At 36.0% G+C, this 20,839-nt stretch overlaps 1 protein-coding gene across 4 annotated transcripts in view; it reads right to left on the reverse strand.

The window, feature by feature from the left end:
- The window catches only part of LOC5575250 (diacylglycerol kinase 1), a 655,530-nt gene that overhangs the window by 161,091 nt on the left and 473,600 nt on the right, over nucleotides 1-20,839 (reverse strand). The window lies entirely within an intron of this gene.

Genomic DNA, 20,839 nt, shown 5'->3' on the forward strand with positions numbered 1-20,839 from the left:
ACTGACCGGCAATCGAACCCAGACACCTTCAGCATGGCTTTGCTTTGTAGCTGCGGACTACAACAACTCGGCTAAGGAAGGCCCCTAATGATTGAGATAAACTGCTAAAATTGTCGTAGGGTTGTTTTAATATTCGAATCTCACAATAGATTGCTAACTGTCTGTCATTATTTCACTTCCTTAAAAAATGAAAAATATAACGGAGAAATAATGAGAATTTTTGCCATCGACAACCATAATAACTCCAGACATAAAAGACAACAATAACGAATATTTTCGACACAAAGTTTAAATCAGTTTTGGAACTATCCTCGTTCGTGCAATAAACTTTCAAATTGCAACATAATGAGGGCGTTTTTGCTCCACAATTATCCACGAGAGAGAAGCCCTCTTGTTCATCAGAATGTTCCAGAATGTCGGCGGCGCGCGTCTATCAGGTGAATGCAGGTATTGTACTCAGTGGCAGGTGATTTAACTATCATCGTGTTGCTTTTCCAACTTGGCGGACCAGAAGCCAGAAGCAGTAGGTATTTGCGCCTTTGCGTGAGAGAATCCCGTCCCCCGTTGTTCCGGAAATAAATAGCACAGTGTCTGCATTGCAGCAGTTCTTCAGAAGGATGATGGGAAAGTTTATCGCTTGTTTCCAGGTTTAATAAACTCGAAAAATAGTTCATTCAAAAGGAAGCGAATGGAGAAAGTAGTGCTCGGTTTCGGTGTTCGGAACACGTCCTTATCGTTATGTTTTAGCTGTCACGCGAACACATGGTAAGTGCGACCGAAAAATATGCTTTAAATTTCATGTTCAATTATCTTGAATGTTTAATCACAGACAAACAGACGTAACACTTAGAACAAATTTCGATGAAAATCATTGTCGCGAGAACATATACGCCAATGCTAAAATCGGTGTGTTTGGCCGATAGGCCAATAAGTGGCGGTAGTGTGTAAACGTCAAACACGAACAAAAACGACGCGAGCGTTGCGGGTGGTGAGTTGGCCACCTACCATATATTCAAATCGACCGTTTAAAACGTGGTCGATGGACATCGATGAGAGTGTGACGTCTGTTTGTCTGTGGTTTAATGGTAGCCCTACCTAACGATTTTATATAATTATTTGGAAACATTGTGCAAAAAAAAGTTTGTTCTGATTTTTTTAATGTATCTAAAATCTAAAGCAATGAAACAGTACTTCTACCCGAGCAAAGTCGGATAGCTGGATGATATCAACTTTCATTATCGCTGTTTTTATTTTGATGTTGTGTTATCAATGATAACCGAATGTTAACAAAATTTGTATCATTATTTGTAGGTGCGACAGATATGTTTGAAAACAGGTTGGTAGCAAAATGTTATTCATTGGCATAGCTAAAATTTTTTTCTAGAGTGGGCCTAGGAGGATCCTATCAAATTCTTGTTTTTCAAAAGTAATGTTGGTCGCAATAATCACGATTTTTGCATTTTTTTTCTAATTTGATTGATTTAATTTATTTGTGATTTTGTCTCATACAGTTGCACATCAGTTATATTTGTAAATAACAATTTACACTACGGAAAATATTTATTCTTTTTCTGATCACGTAAATATATTCTGAAGAATATTCACGAAGAATATTGCTTGTGATTCTTTCACGAGAGTGTCAGTTATTCAACCAAGTGCTAATAAGAATTTTCTCTGAGAATTCCCACGGGCATTCCTGTATGATTTCTTTCCGTACTTTTTCAGTGCTTTCTTCAATAACTCCTCTGCCAGTTTTCACTAAGTTACTCCTAGGATACCCACGGAAAATCATGCCTGCGAGTAGTATTTATTATTTATCAGATTTTTTCTGAAGCTTCTTTGGACTTTCTGATCCAATCTCAAAGAATCTCTATCAAATTGCTTTAAAAAATCTCTTGAAGAATTTCGCCAGAGAATGCTTTAGAATTTCTTTTAACATTTTCCCAGCTATGTACTCTACATATTTATTACATACATATTCCAATTGTTAGCTTAAAATATCATCCTTCTATGAAACAGCAATTTGTTCACGGTTTTCTGGAGTAACTGAGGATTTATCCAAGAACTAGTACAAGAAATTTAAGAAGACTCACCAAAATTGTCTTCAACTGTATTCTGCTTCTAGGCCTTCATAATGCCCTCAATCACCCAGCAAGGATTCATTCCACAAATTTTTCAGAGTATTTTGCACAACACTTGTGAAAAATGATCGCTTTTTGCTCACAACAGCAGCGTGGTGGTTCTGATATTGGCGTACCGCGCGACGACTGGAAGGTTAAGGTTTTTCCTAAAGTTTCTCTTCAGATTCCTTCCGATAATCTCTCGGAAATTCTTCAATGGTTGCTTGAAAAATTCGCAGTAAAATTATCCATGATTTTCAACAAAAACATTGAATGATTCTTCCAGGTGTTACTCTAAAGATTCCTCGTAATATTTCACAATTTATAGGCAATTAAACAAGATTCAATAGGGAAAACGTTCTTGGTTATTCCTTAGAGTGATTTTCCGGAGATCTGTTTGCATTTTTTCACAGAAAATGGATTAAATTTCCTTTTAAACTATCTCAGTAATAATTTTCTTCGAAATTGCCTAACTAAGAAAATATTGAAAAACGTCAAACATTCCTATAAGGTTTCTAGCGAAATACGTTCAACTGTTCTTTCAAAAACTCTTCTGCAAGAATACCCAAAAGTTACACTAACGATTTGCTCAGGGATCTTTTCAGGGAACCATTTTATTGTTTCCCTGGGAAGTCATCTTAAGATTATTCCGAAAAAATCACTAAAGATTCATCTAAATACTTTCCGAATATTCTTTTTCGTTCTGTTTTTCTAGAGCATTTTCGTGCTCAACAGATATGGCAGTGCGTCAAGAAAGCCCGAGCAGTCGTCAGTTGTTTTCCCTCACGGGTCGCGCGCCTATTTTCTCTGAGTGCTTTTATATAGCCGAGTAAACGAGTGAAGCTGAAAGAGGATTGTTGCTGCTCAAGGATGACGGATCAATTGGTGAGCTCGTTTCATGCTACTGTTTCTAATCTATAAAATATGTATGACTGCACATTTAATCGTTACAACGGTGAGACGTAAATATGATTTTTCAAAAAAATATGAATGGTTCGTCACTGTGAGTGTCGACATAAATTCTGATTCATAAATTTTTTATGTCTATTTTTTTTTTATTCAAAACACCTTCTTCTTTTACCTTTATTTTTGTAATTAAAAAAAAAAACTTTGAATGGTTCGACACTTCAAGTGTAGACTTCCGAAAGGTTCACTTTATTCAACAAACTTTGAAAGGTTCCTCATCAAGTGTCGGCATAATTTTTCTCTACATAGATATTGTTCATATCAAATGAAAACATTATATTTACATATAAGCATGTTTATATCTCATCAATAATTATTTATCATGGTCTAATCACTTATCAAAGTGAATCCTGTGACCCAACGATCCTTCCCATTAACAAACATCTCTCCCAGTAACCTTTGTGGAGATGCAGAGGCAAACACGGTCTCCAAATAGCAAAGGTTACACACTAACATTCCTTCCCTCAATCCCACCTGACTGCAAGGACGTGGCCGGCGCCGTTATTGACCATGTATAAATAGAGGCACTGAATTAAGCACACTGAAGAAGATTATGGCCAATCCCAGCCGAACTTCTAGTTGATTTTTTGTGCATTTTCACTGACTTCGGTCAATCACGGAATAGCAACCATTGATATGTGTAGTCAGTCTAAGCTAAGCTAAGCTAAGCATTTTTTTTTTTTTTTTCTGGCAACTCTGCTTAGTACTGTGTTCGACTACTATCGCCCACGTTATACTTTCGCTGATTTTCATAGTGTAAACCGCCGGTAAATTCGCGCGTAACTGTTTAACAGTGAGATTTGTTGGTGTTTTGAGTGGTTCTAGTGCAGTAAGGTAGGAGCATGCATTTTTAATGACAATAATTAATTAATTATTAGTGCCAAATAAAGTGCTCGGTGAAAGTACTATGGCGGTACATACAAAGGTATAAAAGCAATCCAATAGAGGGTGCGATTGAGAGAGGCTGTCTTAGTATTGAGCCTTGCATGCAAGTTTCGTTGTAAGCATAGTGATTGCGCATGATATTTATACGGTGCATACTATGATGTATCTGCTGCAAATATAAATGCAGTTGAAAGAATTTATTGCTTAATAAGGATATAGTAATCGGTCCTAATAGTGCTAATATTCCGAAAAGAAGTACTCTGTGATAGCTATAAATAAATCATTAAAATCCGTACAATAAAGTGCTACTAAATTATATGTGCCAGTGTTTCCCAATTTTTGATTTGTTTGACATGAAAAAAGACGGTGTGCAGTGAGAAAGAAATTAATATTAAAATAATTTGTTTTCTCCAATAGTTTTTTATTTATTTATTTAATTTTGTCTTTATTTTATTTTATCATCATTTTTCTCTAATTTTTTTTTCTTTATTTGTGTACTTATTAAATTATTAACTTTTTCTTTGTTATAATATTTATTTATATTTTTTTTATTAATATTATTATTTTTTTTCAATATATTTATTTATTTTATTTATATTATTTTTTTTTTCTTTTTTGTTTATTGCTACTGTACATATTGCTTTTCTTATGTCAGCGTTTTTAACTTGTTCTTTTTCCCTAAATAAACGTTCTTCATAATAATAACAATAAAAATAAGAAAATTAATGCACATATACGTACGACAAACAATTAAACATAAATTTTGCAACATTAAAGTACATATAGTATTCCTCACTGTTACAGAGCTCAAGTACGGCGTACAATGGAATTTACTAGAGAAAATGACTTAATCGAGAAAGAATCGTTGGAGGGAGTAAGCTCCTGTTCCTCATCAATTCTTAACACTCCTGAGCGGGAAGACATGTATGTAGATGATGACGACTATGATGATGGGATTAATGTCACTCTACTATCGTCATCTGTTATTATGGAATCGAACAAGGATTCCTTACAAAATACTGTAGAGGAAAAGCAGATGGAAGCTTCTATCGCTACACTTAACTCTACTAACAATGGAGATGAAAAAGGTTACAGTAAGCTACCATCAACCGCTGTAGCTACAAGTGATAAAAAGCAGAAACGTCTCAATGGAGCTGTCAAGAAAAGGTTTAAATACCTCGTAGCACATGGACATAGTCCAAATGATGCTCGTATATTAGCGGAAACCCCATTCCGCGTGGTGCAACCCGATCCATCTAAGCGTCGCAGAAATGCAGACCTAAGTGAATCTACATCTAGCGACACAATCCGCCCAAAAAGCTTGCTCGTCAAGTTGTAAGAGGACAGTCTTCTAAAGCAAAGTCCTCAGTTCAACAGAGACTTGAACAAGCTTCAAAGGGCGGCGTCTCGTTAGATCCTAAAGAGGCTGAGGGAAACAACAGACTCAATAAACCATTGTTCTCAGAAGTAGTGAACTGTACTAGAATTGGCATCCTTCCCGAAGGCTTTCCTAACACAGAATTTACTACCCAACAATTGGTCACTATTCAAAATGTTATTCTTAAAAAAGTTGCTGAACAAAGGAAGGAACCAATTAAACCTAAATTCGGCAATTGTTTGTTCAGACCAGGGCATATGATCATTATCTGCAAAAACCAGGACACAGTCAACTGGCTAAAGGCTAAAATCTCCAATATCAAACCATGGGAGAATGCAAGCCTTATTGCAGTTGAAGAAAAAGACATACCCCGGCCTGAAATATTAGTAGGATTCTTTCCACGCAGTGAACAGGATTCTAACGAAGAAATCTTAGCTTTTATAGAAAGTCAGAATGAAGACTTAATAGTCGATGCTTGGAGGATTCTTAAGAGATATACGGTCAAACAGCATCACGTGGAACTCATTTTCACTGTTGATGCCGTTTCCATGAAGTCTCTGGAAAACTGCAAGTTTATAATAGACTACAAATTCGGAGTGGCCTATATAAGGAAAAGAAATTCGAAGGCTGAAGTTATTGAAGATAACGAAGAAAAAGCAAGTAAGGATAAAACAGGTAAATCCAGACAACATTTCGAAGGTGCTAGAGACGTTGAGATGAGCGAGCCTGGCCCAATAGGGGTGGACAACACATTAAAAAGTGCTGAAAACAATGCACACTACACTCTAACTACGAGTACCACTATCGTCAATCAATGCTCTCCACATTCCAAGGAGAAAAAGAATGATAAAAGCACTGTGGTACACTCTATTTCTCAACCGGATCATACTAAAAAAAGAAACAACAATTTGGAATACCGCCAGATAGAATCCCACAAACAATCACTTAAAAAAGAGGCGGATAAACTGCCTGCAAATCAAAACAAATAATTTAAGAGAAATGACCAAAAGAAGCATAAAATTTATACAAGAAAACCTTCATCATGCAAAGGCTGCTTCTGCAATTTTGAGCAAAACGTTTATCAAAGGCAAACTGGACGTGGCTCTTCTACAAGAGCCATGGACAAAAAACCATACAATTTTAGGATTACAAACTACTGGATGTAAGTTGATTTATGATAATACGCAGCTCGCTCCTAGAGCTGCAATTCTACTCAACTGTAACGTTAAATTCACACCAATTTCAGAATTCATCGGAAGAGATATTGCTGCTATTTCCCTAGAGGTGCCAACCGCAAAAGGAAAAACGATTGTGTATGTCGCATCCGCTTATTTTCCTGGCGATGTTGATGAAGTACCTCCTCCGGAAGTTGCAGCTTTTGTGTCTCACTGCAAAAAACAAAACAAAGCATTTATCATCGGATGTGACGCAAATGCGCATCACACTATATGGAGCAGCACAGGAATCAACAGTAGAGGTGAGTTACTCTTTGACTACGTATCTCAGAATGACATAGATATATGCAATAAGGGTAATTCTCCAACATTTTCCAATGCTATACGAGAGGAAGTATTGGACTTAACTCTTTGTAGTTCAAATCTCTCAGATAATATAAACAATTGGCATGTATCTGACGAAATATCTTTATCAGACCATAAGCAAATTTTATTTGAATTCTGCGCAAAAGATATATTAAGAGAAACTTTCAGAGACCCACGGAAAACAAACTGGGAATTATTTTTTTCTCGACTTAAATACCAAAAGGAATCCATTTCTGACACGATAAATTCATCTTTGGAAGCAGCCGACTGCTTAACTTCTTCCATCATTAATGCTTACAATGAAAGCTGTCCAGCAAAAGAACGATCTACTTGTAAAGATGTTCCTTGGTGGAACTACCGGTTAGAGAAGCTACGAAAAAATGCTCGAAAACAATTCAATCGGGCAAAATTGTCAAGAAATTGGTCTCTGTATAAAGAGGCCTTAACCAATTATAATAAAGAAATAAGAAGATCAAAGCGTAAAAATTGGAGATACATGTGCGAAGGCATAGAAAGTTCTCATGAAGCTGCAAGACTTCGGAAAGTTCTTTCTAAGGATCATAATAATGGTCTAGGTACGTTAAAAAAGGACGATGGGTCCTACACTGCAGATACACAAGAAAGTTTGGAATTAATGGTGAAAACTCATTTTCCTGGATCCATCCCCATAACAAATCGATCAAGAAATCAAGATATCAGTACCTCTTTATATAGATCTGATAGATCCAATATAGAGGTTGCAGATATTTTTACATATTCTAAGATTGAATGGGCATTGGATTCTTTCGAATCTTTCAAAACACCTGGTTTAGATGGGATTTTTCGGCGCATCTTCAAAAGTGCAAGGAAACTATTATCCCTATTCTAATGACTCTATTCAAATCTAGCTTTCTTCTGGGATATCTTCCAACTAAATGGAGGCAAGTCCGGGTAGTGTTTATACCGAAATCTAATAAAAAAGATAAAACAGTGCCAAAATCATTTAGGCCAATAAGTCTTACATCAATATTTTTAAAAATAATGGAAAAGCTTATAGATGAGTACATTAAATCAAATATACTTAAAAATAAGCCATTAAGTAGAACTCAATTCGCTTATCAGACTGGTAAGTCGACACTTTCAGCTCTACATTCGCTGGTTTCAAAAATTGAAAAAACTTTTGACACTAAGGAGATACTATTGGCTGCTTTTCTCGATGTAGAAGGCGCGTTTGACAACGCTAGTTTTACATCGATGAAAAACGCCATGAGAAATCGAGATTTCCCTGAAAAAAAGATTGAGTGGATAGAAGAGATACTATCTAGAAGGGAAATATCAGCATATCTAGGAGATTCAGTTGTAAAGGTAACAGCTGTTCAAGGCTGTCCGCAAGGGGGAGTTCTCTCTCCTCTTCTCTGGTGTCTGATTGTTGATGACCTACTTGTAAAGCTAAAGCTTCAAGGATTCGAAATAATTGGATTTGCAGATGATATTATTATTATAGTCCGCGGAAAATTCGATAAAACTGTTTCCGAGCGAATGCAAACAGCACTCAACTTAACCTTAGCATGGTGCAATAATGAAGGATTAAGTATAAATCCTGATAAAACTACAATAGTACCGTTTACAAGAAAACGTAAAGTCTGCATTTCAGCTCTTAAAATAGGAGATACTAAACTATCCTTATCTCTTAGTGCCAAATTTGTAGGTGTTGTATTAGATTGTAAGCTTGTTTGGAATAAGCATATAGAACAACAGATAGAAAAAGCAAGAAATGCTTTCTGGGGCTGCAAAAGAACCTTTGGTAAAAAATGGGGTCTGAAACCGAAGATGATATGCTGGATCTATTCGGCCATTGTTAAACCCATTATTTCATACGCATCAATTTTTTGGTGGAAAAAAAAACAAACAAGTCGCTACTCAAGCTAAGTTAAATAAACTACAAAGGCTTGCTACTATTTCAATTACTGGGGCAATACGAAACACCCCTTCAAATGCGTTGAACGCAATGTTGAATCTTCTTCCACTTCATGACTATATACAAATGGAAGCAGTTAAGAGTGCTATCAGAGTCAGAAGGTCCTTACATATCGCTGATAGTGAACTAAAAGGACATATGACTATATTGAAGCACTTCAAAATAAGTCCAGTGTACTTAGTGAACGAAGATTTTATGTTGAAGCGTAACTTTTTTGATCATCGTTTTTGGGTTGCTGATGTAACTCGCCAGGATTGGGACACAGGAGGACCAACTTTCCGATCTGGATCATTAATTTTTTTCACTGATGGTTCAAAACAAGATAACATGGTAGGGTCAGGAGTGTTTGGCCCAGGAGTAAATGTATCTTATGCACTGGGAAGTTGGCCAACAGTTTTTCAGGCCGAAATTTATGCCATTCTTGAATGCGCTGACATTTGTCTTAAAAGGCGCTACCGGAATGCTAATATATGTATTTGTTCGGATAGCAAAGCAGCCTTGAACGCTTTGAAGTCTAGAACTTACACATCAAGACTTGTTTGGGAGTGTTCCAAGCTACTGCAGCAGTTGTCCTATCGTAATAAGGTTAATCTATATTGGGTTCCTGGCCATTGCGGAATAGAAGGAAATGAAAAAGCTGATCGGTTAGCAAAACAAGGTTCTTCCATGCAATTTATAGGGCCTCAACCGTTCTTCGGAATGGCCTCTTGTGCTCTGAAAATGCAATTAAAGAGCTGGATGAAGGCAAAAATTAAACTAAACTGGAAGAACGCAATGGACTCTCGTCAGTCCAAACGATTCATCGAACCAGACGCCTATCAAACGCTGAGGTTGTTAAACCTCAATAAACACGATCTAAGTACTTATACTGGCTTATTAACAGGCCACTGCCCCAGCAAACGTTACCTTAAAATTATAGGTAAATTGCCAGAAGATATGTGTCGTTTCTGTAAATTAGAAAGCGAAAGCACTGAACATTTGTTGTGCAAGTGTGTTGCACTATACCACAAGCGTTGTAGATATTTAGATAAAGGCTTGCTAGAGCCTAATGAAATTCAGTTCTATCATCCAAAACAGGTACTACATTTTATCCGAAACGTAGTACCTGATTGGGATGCACGCCAATAGCTGTGGAGATAGTTACTTCATATAGAAACATATTTCTACAGTACGGCAAAAACAAAGAGGATAACACCACAATAGATCAACTTAATGGTCGCAGTGGTATCATGTCCCCACAGAGGAAAAAAAAAAAAAGCTAAGCATTTTCGTGCTCAACAGATAAACTTGAGCATTTGGGGCTTTCCTTAGCCGAGTTGTTAGAGACCACGGTTACTAAGCAAAGCCATGCTGAAGGTGTCTGGGTTCGATTCACGGTCGGTCCAGGATCTTTTCGTAAGGTAAATTTCCTTGACTCTCCTGAGCATACAGTATGATCGTACCTGCCACAGTATGTACGAATGCGAAAATGGCAACTTTGGCAAAAAAACCTCTCAATTAATAACTGTGGAAGTGCTCATAAGTACACTAAGCAGGCTCTGTCCTAGTGAGGACGTAATACCAAGAAGGAGAAGAAAACAATCTTGAACTGCAAACAAAACTTCAGGAATTCCATCATCTCAGGTGATGGAAATTATGTCATAGTTTTTCTGAAGGTTTATCCCGGAATTCTTTCAAAAAAAAAAACTTCTAAAAATCTATCCACTCTCTATTTTTTATTACAAAAAAAACTACTTCATTTGTGGGCTTGTGGACATTTCCTATTCAAAATTAATTTGGCCGCCATGTTGTTTTTAGTAAAATAATAAAAAATATGGGCCAAACAACGTTAGGAAATATAATTCTTAAAATTACTATATGATGGTTTAAAGTTTTCGAGCTCCTCCTATGCACTATGGGCCAGAAATCAAAATTTCCCGACAAAATTCCAAACACCGTCAAAATGAAGAATACAAACTTAAGCAAACATAATAGGGACTGCTAAGATGCATTTTGTTTTGAATTGAGAATATGTGTAATGATTATGAACAATTTGAAAAATATGTTTATTGAGGTATTTATAATTAAAATTCGCTTATATATCATGTAACAAAACACATTGCACATTTTCAAAGATATGGTTCGTACACTTCAAAGTGTTTTGAAAATACATCTTTAAGTTTCTCAGAATATTTTCAACTATTCTTAAGAATGTGATCATAAAGTCATTGTTGATTGCAATGCATTAAAAACTGTTTGTTAATCTTCTATACAAATAAAAATGGAATGGTGTTCGTATGTCACGAAATGGGATGAGAATGAACTGTCGGATATTGAAAATTCTTCCGTAGTTATGTTGCTAAAGTGTTCCGACGTGATTATGTTTATTAAAAGCACATAATATTTAACGGAAAGTCGAAAACACGGGAGTGAAGGGAACTGTAATTTTGTACTGAAAGTTTCATGGCGTTTCCATCAGCCTACTTGATGGCAAGAAAAAGTTTGCCGGGACCACTAGTTTAATATATTTATTGATGTTTCACAGTATATTTACATTTAAATAATTATTTGCCCTATTATTTTTTATAACGCGTAGTTTTCACTGTACATAACCTATGACAAAGTCATAACATCATTAGAGAGTCATATAAGCATTGTCCAAAATGGAACAAGTTAATATGAATTACATATTTGTAGATGCTATGCTGTTACAATAGTTGATAATTTCACATTGTTTGCAGCGTTTCAATCAAATTCACATTCGAAACATTATGGTCAGAAATACTTAAGGTGTAATTGATGCCTTACTTGATGTGTTAGAACATCAGAGCACCTGGTTTGCACGAGCTTTTGGACTCCATTATATCATTGCATGCATGAAATCCATAAATGAGAATCATTATTTTGTGTCCGGATCTCGTTTTTGAAATTAAAATAAATCAAAATTCCCAATCTTCATTTGCTTTCATCGAAATTCGATAGTTCGTTCATGCATAATTGAATAAATCATATGCTTAAACTACTAACATTCTCCGCCAACATTACACTAAGGGAATATTCACACATTTCATAACGCTTTAGGGGGTGGGTGGGTGTCCAAAACGGCCAATTTAAGCGTTATGACATGTATGAACAAGCTCTAAAGCTGACGATGTTTCTGGCCGCAATTCAAAAGGATTCAAACGATGTTTTTCAATTCTCATGGCATTTGACCTGGCCATTTGGTGTTGTATTTTAAAATTTTCTGATACCCCAACGTGATACAGGAGATTGCTTAATTCTTTTATAAAAAAAATAATTATAATTTATAATTATTTTGGGAAATATCAAACCACTCTTATTGAATCATCAAATTTAAAAACGGGCGGATTTTTGATAACTTTTTTATTTGGTTGAATGTATTTGGCCATCAACAAACATATGATGTGGAAGCACATGGAAGAGTGGAGTCTAGGCTTGCATCTCAAACTGATTGCAAGCCGAATACGGGGAATATCTTAGCTTTTAGGGCGAACTAGTAAAAATTTAGTAAATATTACTGGCACATCGATAAATCAATGGTAACATTTAAAATTAACGTTATTAAACTATCAGACATGTAAAATGCATTTTATTTGCTTTCCAAAAATGTACACACAATATTTTTTCCTATCAGTTTCCCCTCAAACCAAATTTCCTTATGATATGTTGTAATTCAAGTTTTCAGTTTAAACAAATTGACGTCCATAAAGTGCAATGAAATAATGTAATAAATCAAATAAGATAATTGGTACACAATCACACATGTTATTAATGCAGCCATTCCATGAAAAACCGATCTAGTGGGTCACCTTATCCGAAATAAGGATACACGTGTTTTTGTTTAAATGAAAAAATATAAAAAACTCCTAAAAAAAGTAGTAATTTTTATATTTTTTTCTTGTAAATAATTTTTTTACAGAGTATTACATTTTTTATGAAAAGTTGAAGCTTTCATTCCATAAAAAAAAGATTGAAAATCGGTTGAGCTGCTCAAAAGTTATGATTTTTTTTTTATAAAAGATCTAATGCACTGAGACCTACAGTGTGTGCCGATGGAAAATGAGTGATTTTTTATTTTCAAAAAAATATATCAAAAACATACATTGCTGAAAATTTGACAGTAAACGTAAAATTTTCAGAATATTCAAAAAAAAATAAAAAAAAATAAAAATAGAACAGAAATATTTGTCCATGTTAAAATCATTTTTTTGTGAAATTTTATATTTTTCTTGAAAAGCCAAAATCTTTAGCTTTCATTTCGTCAAAGAAAATTGAAAATCGTCGAGCGATTCAAAAGTTATAATTTGTTATAAATAAAAATTTAGCAAAATCGAGATTTTTATGATCACCCTATTTTGGAAATGGTCTTCTTCTTCTTTCTGGCGTTACGCCCCAACTGGAACAAAGCCTGCTTCTCAGTTTTGCTCTTATGAGCACTTCCACAGTTATTAACTGAGAGCTTTCTTTGCCAATTAACCATTTTTGCATGTGTATATCGTGTGGCAGGTACGAAGATACTCTATGCCCTGGGAAGCCGAGAAAATTTCCAACCCGAAAAGATCCTCGATCGGTGGGATTCGAACCCACGACCCTCAGCTTAGTCTTGCTGAATAGTTGCGCGTTTTCCGCTACGACTATCTGGGCCCCTAATCAAAAAATCCAAAAACACGTGTATCCTTATTTCGGATGAGGAACAAAATAGCAAATTTTCACGGAATTCGGTGACCCACTAAATCGGTTTTTCATGGAATGGATGAATTATGAGAAGTTCACCTAAATATTTTTTTTTTTTTTTAAGTTTTTGAACTTTTTTTGCAAAATTTTGATACCTGGCCCATAGTGTCATGGTCAGGGTGGTACCATAAACATAAATGCTCATATCTAAAAAATGGTTTCACCAAATTGCTTCATTTTTTCATAACAGACTCCCATCAAAGTTTTGTTTCGAAACGTAAATAATCGAACCCGAGAAAAAAAATATGAAGCCCAAAACAATTGCGTGGGTTATGGCTAGGCGTCAGTCACCAAGAAACTTCAGAATATCTCCGGATTCAAATGACCAATGATCAAACTCGATACAAATTCTAAAAGAGGAATATTTTTTTGGGAATCTGTAATCCGAAAATATAAAAACAAAGCAAACAAACAAGTTTTGCGATTTACATATTTTATATGTTATATTTTATAAAGTTCCATCAGAATATTTTCAAGAAATTATCCTTGAAATCTAGCAGAATTCCTGCTTTGAATTCTGGATTCCTAAGAATTCTGCCAGTAAACCTCAAAATCTGTTATCAAATAATGATAACCTTGTTACCTGTTATTATCATTTTATTTTCATTTGCTGCTGGGATCAGAGGTACTCATTATGACTTTTGCATGGCTGGCTCTTTATAAAGACATGGTCAGTATTTTATTGCAAGTTTCTAAATAGTGTCTTTTTTCAATGGAAGGCCTCTTAAATGTCTTTTTTCAACCAAAATGGTCTCTAAAGTCACTATTTTAGCTTTTATCCAGATAGTGAATCTTGATGCAAAATTCTGGAGGCTCCAGTGAAGCCTTCAAAGACTCTTATGCAATTAGATTTCTGAAACACTTCGGCGAACTCCTTCAAGTATCAGTTTTAATCCAGAAATTCATCAAGAGATTTCTCATAAACCCGTTAAAGAAGTTCGTTTAGAAATTCCTCTATAATTAGTTCCAGCAAATCCAACGCAACTACTGTTAGATTTTTCAACATTGATAACTTTTAGAAATATTCACAGATACTATTCTAGGATTTTCGCTTGAGAATTTTCCACAAATTTCATTTTATTGTTGCACTTATCAAGAGCAGATTTTGAATTTTGAGCGATTTTTTCGCTAAATGATTGTGGATGGTGTTACATTTCTGGAAGCTCTTATTATCAGTTTTACACAAATCGCGTTATATCTAAGCAGCTTTGTTGTACGAAATTTGTGCTAGATTATAAAGTATGTACAATAAAATTCCTAAAAAATATATTTGTCATTGACGATATGTTAAATGATCAGACTATCTCTTATTCAATTTGAAATTATAAACTTACGCCTATCGGAAAGTATAGTTATTTGAGATTAGTAAATTGGAAATAAACTTATTTTATTTGTGTTGAAAATACCTTAAAAGCTATGATTTTATCGTTTTGTCAAACGTTTTCTAGCAAAGCTTAATAAAATTTTGAACAAAAATTCTTGTGGAACGCCTTATTTAGAATGTACTTGAACTCACTCACCACATAGAAGGATTTTGATAAAAAATATTCATTAATAGTTAAGTTCCAACAAATCACAAAAGTAGGGACTGTGCTAGCTGAATAAGAATTGATCTTCTAAATCGAAAAATTGACGGTATTTTATCAAACAAAATTTTCACGACAAGCATTTAAAATGCTCTTAAAAAAATACAAAAATATAAAAATATTTATTTGTTTGAAAAAAATATTGTGATTCTCGTTATCTAATTCGTGCCCATACTTTCTGCGACACCCTATAGAAGGAACAGGAACTCTGTAACAGAACTTCCAAAGTATCGTACATCCCCAACGGTTTATTCCAGAGTTTTTGAAGATTTTTTTTAAACGATTTTTCCAGGAAACAAAGGGTGTCGTCGATCGTAATCAGTTGTTCCGAATTCGGAGAATTAAGGCAGGAGATCTTGAACTCCACTAGAGGAATCAGGTTTTTCTTCCAAATCGTAAAGAAAGACTGTAGCTTTTGGCCGGAAACTCTTAAAGATCACGATCAAAGTCGTCTTGAATGGTCAAAAATTGAATTAGAGTGAATAAGAAAACCCAATCTGGCATTGTTCGGAAAGGGCTTTCTCAAGAATATTATTTAGTTCACTTTAACAAAAGTGATCTAAAGAATATAAAAGGTTTAGAAAAAGCAAGAATTATAGTCGATGTCCGTGTGATGTGGAAACATTTCCAGAAAACTGGAGAAACTTTCCAAATCTCTCTCAGTGCAGTCGGTGCCAAAAGTGGGGTTATGGTACCAAACATTGCCGCATGGATGCTAAATGCATGGTTTGCGGAATTGTTTGCGCAAATTGCGGAGGCAACCATAAGTCTAACTTCTGGGAGTGCCCTTCGCGCAAACGAATCGTTGAGGCTCGAACCAGGCAGATGAACGGCAACGTTTTTCGGAATTTGTCACGGCAGAATCTCCATCAATTCTCATTTTTCCGTTAGCAGTTGCTTGCTTTATTATCATACCCATCAGGTAAATGGTAATCATGTTCATTAACAAGCTAATTTTCTCCCGACGGATTACCGTTCAATTTTTTTAAATTTGAGTGGAAATACCAAAGAAAATTCTTATGCTAATGTTGTGGCAGGTAATTTCAGCTCCTATTCCCAAATTTTCTTCCTACGAGTATCCGTTCGAATAGCTTCAAATTGAGTATCCATGTTTATTTCGCCGCAGGTAACTTCTATTCCGCCTCTTCATTAACGGAAAATCCCAACAGAAAATCAATAGAAAATGTACCTATTTCTAGTAACATGTATCCCTCTGATTTTGATTTTTTACTGAACAATTTAATCAAATGATTGATGCAATGTTAAAAACCAGCACAATGGGTGAAGCAATCTAAGTTGGTGTAAAATTTACTAATAAAATTGTATTTGGATTACGTTTCTCTATTCAATGTTCTAACAGCTAATAACATACATATATCAGTCATCACTGAAACTTCAACATTTTAATACAAGCGCAATCATCGTTCGATGACGCCATTGAAATAGACTCCCTTCTCCTCGAAAATGCTTCTCACTAATCAATCTTCCTCGAGTACCACCTCCCGAGAGCCCATCTCTCCCCTCGCCCCAAACAACCGCCAAAAGTTCCATCACAGATTTCCAAATGACTCCCGAGAAATGATGGAATGACATTTACGCTCCAGCAAATTGGATTACACTGAAATTGTGTTCCTCCGTCCATCCCCATTCTTGTAGGAGGACCCCGAAGACGACATCGCATCGGCACCTGATCCACTCGACTGGTGATTGATAATTGGATTAAGCTTTCTCTGGCCCCTGATGCCCTTTGGACGACCAAATAGCCCGGGTTCCTTTCGGTTTAAACAAATTCTTCGTCATGATCCAGATGACTTCACTTGTGTCGCCATCGTCACCATGCCATTGTCGAAGTTAATCCGGGGTGTAATTGCCAATTCAGAAATTGGGAGAGCTATAGAGCTTCTGCTTTTGGAGTGCTATTGAAATATTCCACCCAAATGTGCACACTAGAGCGGTTCAAATTATGAAAATGTTTGTTGTTAATCATAATGTCTGCAAGGTTTGCTGGCATGAAATTTTACTCAAAAGACCGTTTATGCTTTGGTGTGATGCATACGAAATAGTTTTTTGCTGAGATGTTCATGTGAGAGTTTGAACGGCTTGCACAAGATAGGTGTACACACTGAGTGGAATAAGAAAAAAAAACTCAGCAATCGCAGAAAAAGAAGACCGTCTCCGCGAGTCTCGTCTCAGGTGCAAACCTGGGAGAGACTCGCGAAGAGGAAAAATATCAACGTCATATGCAGCCCAGATTTCGCTGTCACGAAACGTCATATGCAGCCCGCCGTTTTATGGCTGACATAGCGAAAAGTATTGTATTCAAAATAAAGTGTTATTGAAAACTTTAGTCGGCTGAGCAGTTTTTGCATAGTTTCTGATAAATCTAAACATAAGATTAGCTATTTCTAATGTCTGCTACGTTTGCTGGCATGAAATTTCACTCAGAAGGCTATTTATGATTCGGTGTGATGCAAACCCAATCATTTTTTGCTGAGAAGTTCATGTGAGGGTTCGAACGGCTTGCGTATGATTGGTATAAACAAAAAGTGGAATAAGAAAAAACTCAGCAATTACAGAAAAAGAATACCGTCTTCGCGAATCTCGTTTCAGGTGCAAACCATGGGGGTTCAATTTCAATTTGAACCCCATTCCATGACCTCAATGATGTTGGAACTATAGTGAACTCTCCCTTACTCGATATTCTGTTTCTCGATATCGAGTTAGAGAACCATAGTTAAAGTTGGGTTCATGGCCCTCGATGGTCCATCAAATTGCTCAAACACAACACCAGTGCATTTTGTGGTCTATAATTCGATACTTCCCTAACTGGATGGTCCTTTTATAGTTATAGAGTTATAGAGAGCTGACTGTATTTTTAATCTGAACGATGTGCGGTTAAATAGTACGGGCGTACCCGGTATAGTTCAATAATACTATAGTCTAGTAAACTTCTATAAAAACCTCAAACAAAATAGATAAACTTAAATACAAGTGAACTTTCAACGTCCCTCTAAACATCCACCAAAATGGCTGAAAATTTGACGGAGTCTAACTTATATCTTAAGAATATAAAAACGATATGAGAGATGGAATTTTCAAACTTTTCTGAAATTCGGGCCACCCTAAAATCTGCCTGCCTATGCTTTTATCGCCACCAGATGGGTCCAGTCAGTCGTCAGTCGTTGACGATGTAAGGCAGAAAACTTTTCAAGTGGCGCTCCTCTGTCTGCATGGGGTCTAGTACATCTCCATATGTAGCTACTGCCAAACAGACCTAAAGACTCTGACGCTGAAAATTAAAGCAACGTAATCGTGGACTTCATCGGGAAAATGGCACGTTGTAATAAAGTGAACTCACGATTTTTTTGATATTTTGAATTTCTCCACAAGTATCAAATTAAATACAACATTCATTGGTAAACTATATCTCAGTTATTTATGGATCGATTTGAATGAAATTTTGGCAGAATATCAGACATAACTTGAATTTTAACATATATTTTTGAGTGATTTTTCCAATCACAAGGTCAAAAGCAGTAACGGTTTGACTAAAGTGAATTTTTTGATGATTTTTTATAAGTGATATAACTAAACATTTTGAAGGAATAGCTTCATGGTATCTTCAGCAAAGTTATAGATGTTAACGAGATGAACAAGTTCGCTGAAGACAGTTTTTGTGTAGGGCTATCAGATTTTGAGATAAATAGTTTTGAATTTTTTGTCGAAAATTATACTTTAGTTAAACCGTTATTACTTATAAACTCGTGATCTGAAAAATTATTCAAAAATATATGTTAAAATTCAAGTTATATCTGATGTTCTCTGAAAATTTTATTCAAATCGGTCCATAAATAACTGAGATCTAGCTTACCAAAGTTGGTCATTTTGTATGGAAAATCGAAAAAGTTGCAAATGTTTTGTCCAATACTGTACCACAGAAGCCCAGAGGTTGTACATGTACAGGTACTTGCATTCCTATTAGTTTGCAACATAAAAGAAGCTAATAAATAAATTTATCCTAACCTAAATATTCAAAACACTTATCGTTGCAATAGTAGATTTTTGTCTAAAATTATTGACAATATTATTCATCTTTTGCCAATGTTTCATTATTGCAATGTTATGCAATATTCCTACACCAGGAAGCAAGCTTCAGAATCTACGATTTGACTAGTCTTTAATGATATGCTATAAATTTTTCAAACAGTTCACTGCCCATACTCGCATAACAGTCCCATATTAATTTGATTAATTTTTGAGTTAGCTCCGTGAATGGTGTTTATTTTTAGTGTACTTCCCAAAATCATGCTTAAAATTGAATCTTTGTATGGACAAAAAGTGGAAAAAATACCAAACCATGTGCGTTCCATATTGAGAATACCCGCATAACAGTCCCATTAGTTGATCGTGACGAAATTGAAACAAACCCATTTTGATAATATTTTTTGTAATCTTGCGTCGTGGTTTTTATTTCATTAAAAGAATGAATACTACAAACTATACTGATTAAAACTATGTTCATTCACAAAAAATACTTATTCTAGCTTGACATGAAAGTTTTCTAGAGTGACTTTTGTTGCGATAAGTAATAGAATCACAACTAAAAGTATATCTGTGCGAGGCTTAAAAGATTTTATACCATTACCCGGAATGCAATTTACCGGAAGACAATTTAACGGAATGCACCATTACCCGGAAAGTCAAATCTTCCATTTTCGACGACCGTTATCAGTACATTTGTATACAATTTTCATCTTCTTCCATTGATGCTCAGCACAAATTATGTCACGCTGACCATGGACATTCTCGACTCCATCGAGTTCGGGATACTGTTGTTACCGCTAACAACCGCGTACGCGCTCGGTATTCTTCATCAATTTTTAGTGGTGTTTCGCGTTAATAGATATCTTTTTCGCTGTACTTATTTAGCGACAAGTGCCCACGAATGATTTCACTAAAAATCCGGTTGAAATCGGTGCAATTTAGTGCAAAAACTGCAGTGGAAGAGCTAAACCCGCGTGTGATCTCACGGTAATCACCCATTGTTCCCGCATTGTGTTGTTGGCGCAGGCATAGTGGTATTCATTGAAGCCCACGACTGTGTGTGGCTACATAACCCGAGTGTGTGAAAATATCAAACAGTGAACAAACTCCTTTTTTGGCACTCTATCGAAAAGTTTCGTCATCGCAGTGTGAACTCCCGACTAACATATCTACCCTGTGAATATCCAAGCCGGTCGACTGGGAGATCCTTAGATCATCTTAGTTCCGGCCCGGCGGCGTCATGTCGCCGAATGGCCTCCACCTCCGCCCAGGGGACCCAGGGGACCCAGGGGGCCCCGGTGGTGGCGGCAGCGGAATCACGAATCAAAGAAACGGAGAGTATACAGGGGCATTAGTACCCTCCTTTATGGACCCCGAAGGTACTTTAGGGCAACCTCACTACCTGAAGCTGTCCGGAACCTCCGGCCAAATTCTGACCGACCCCTTCCTCCTCCGTCTGTCAGTCGAAAAGCACATCGGTGGCCCTATCGCCGGTGCGTTTAAGGAGAATCGGGGCTTAACGTACGTACTGAAAGTACGTAATCAGGAACAAGTGAAACAACTGCTACGGATGAAGCAACTTAGTGATGGTACTGGTATCACTATTGAGGAGCACTCGTCACTCAATC

Source organism: Aedes aegypti, chromosome 2 (assembly GCF_002204515.2).
Source record: "Aedes aegypti strain LVP_AGWG chromosome 2, AaegL5.0 Primary Assembly, whole genome shotgun sequence".
NCBI lineage: Eukaryota > Metazoa > Arthropoda > Insecta > Diptera > Culicidae > Aedes > Aedes aegypti.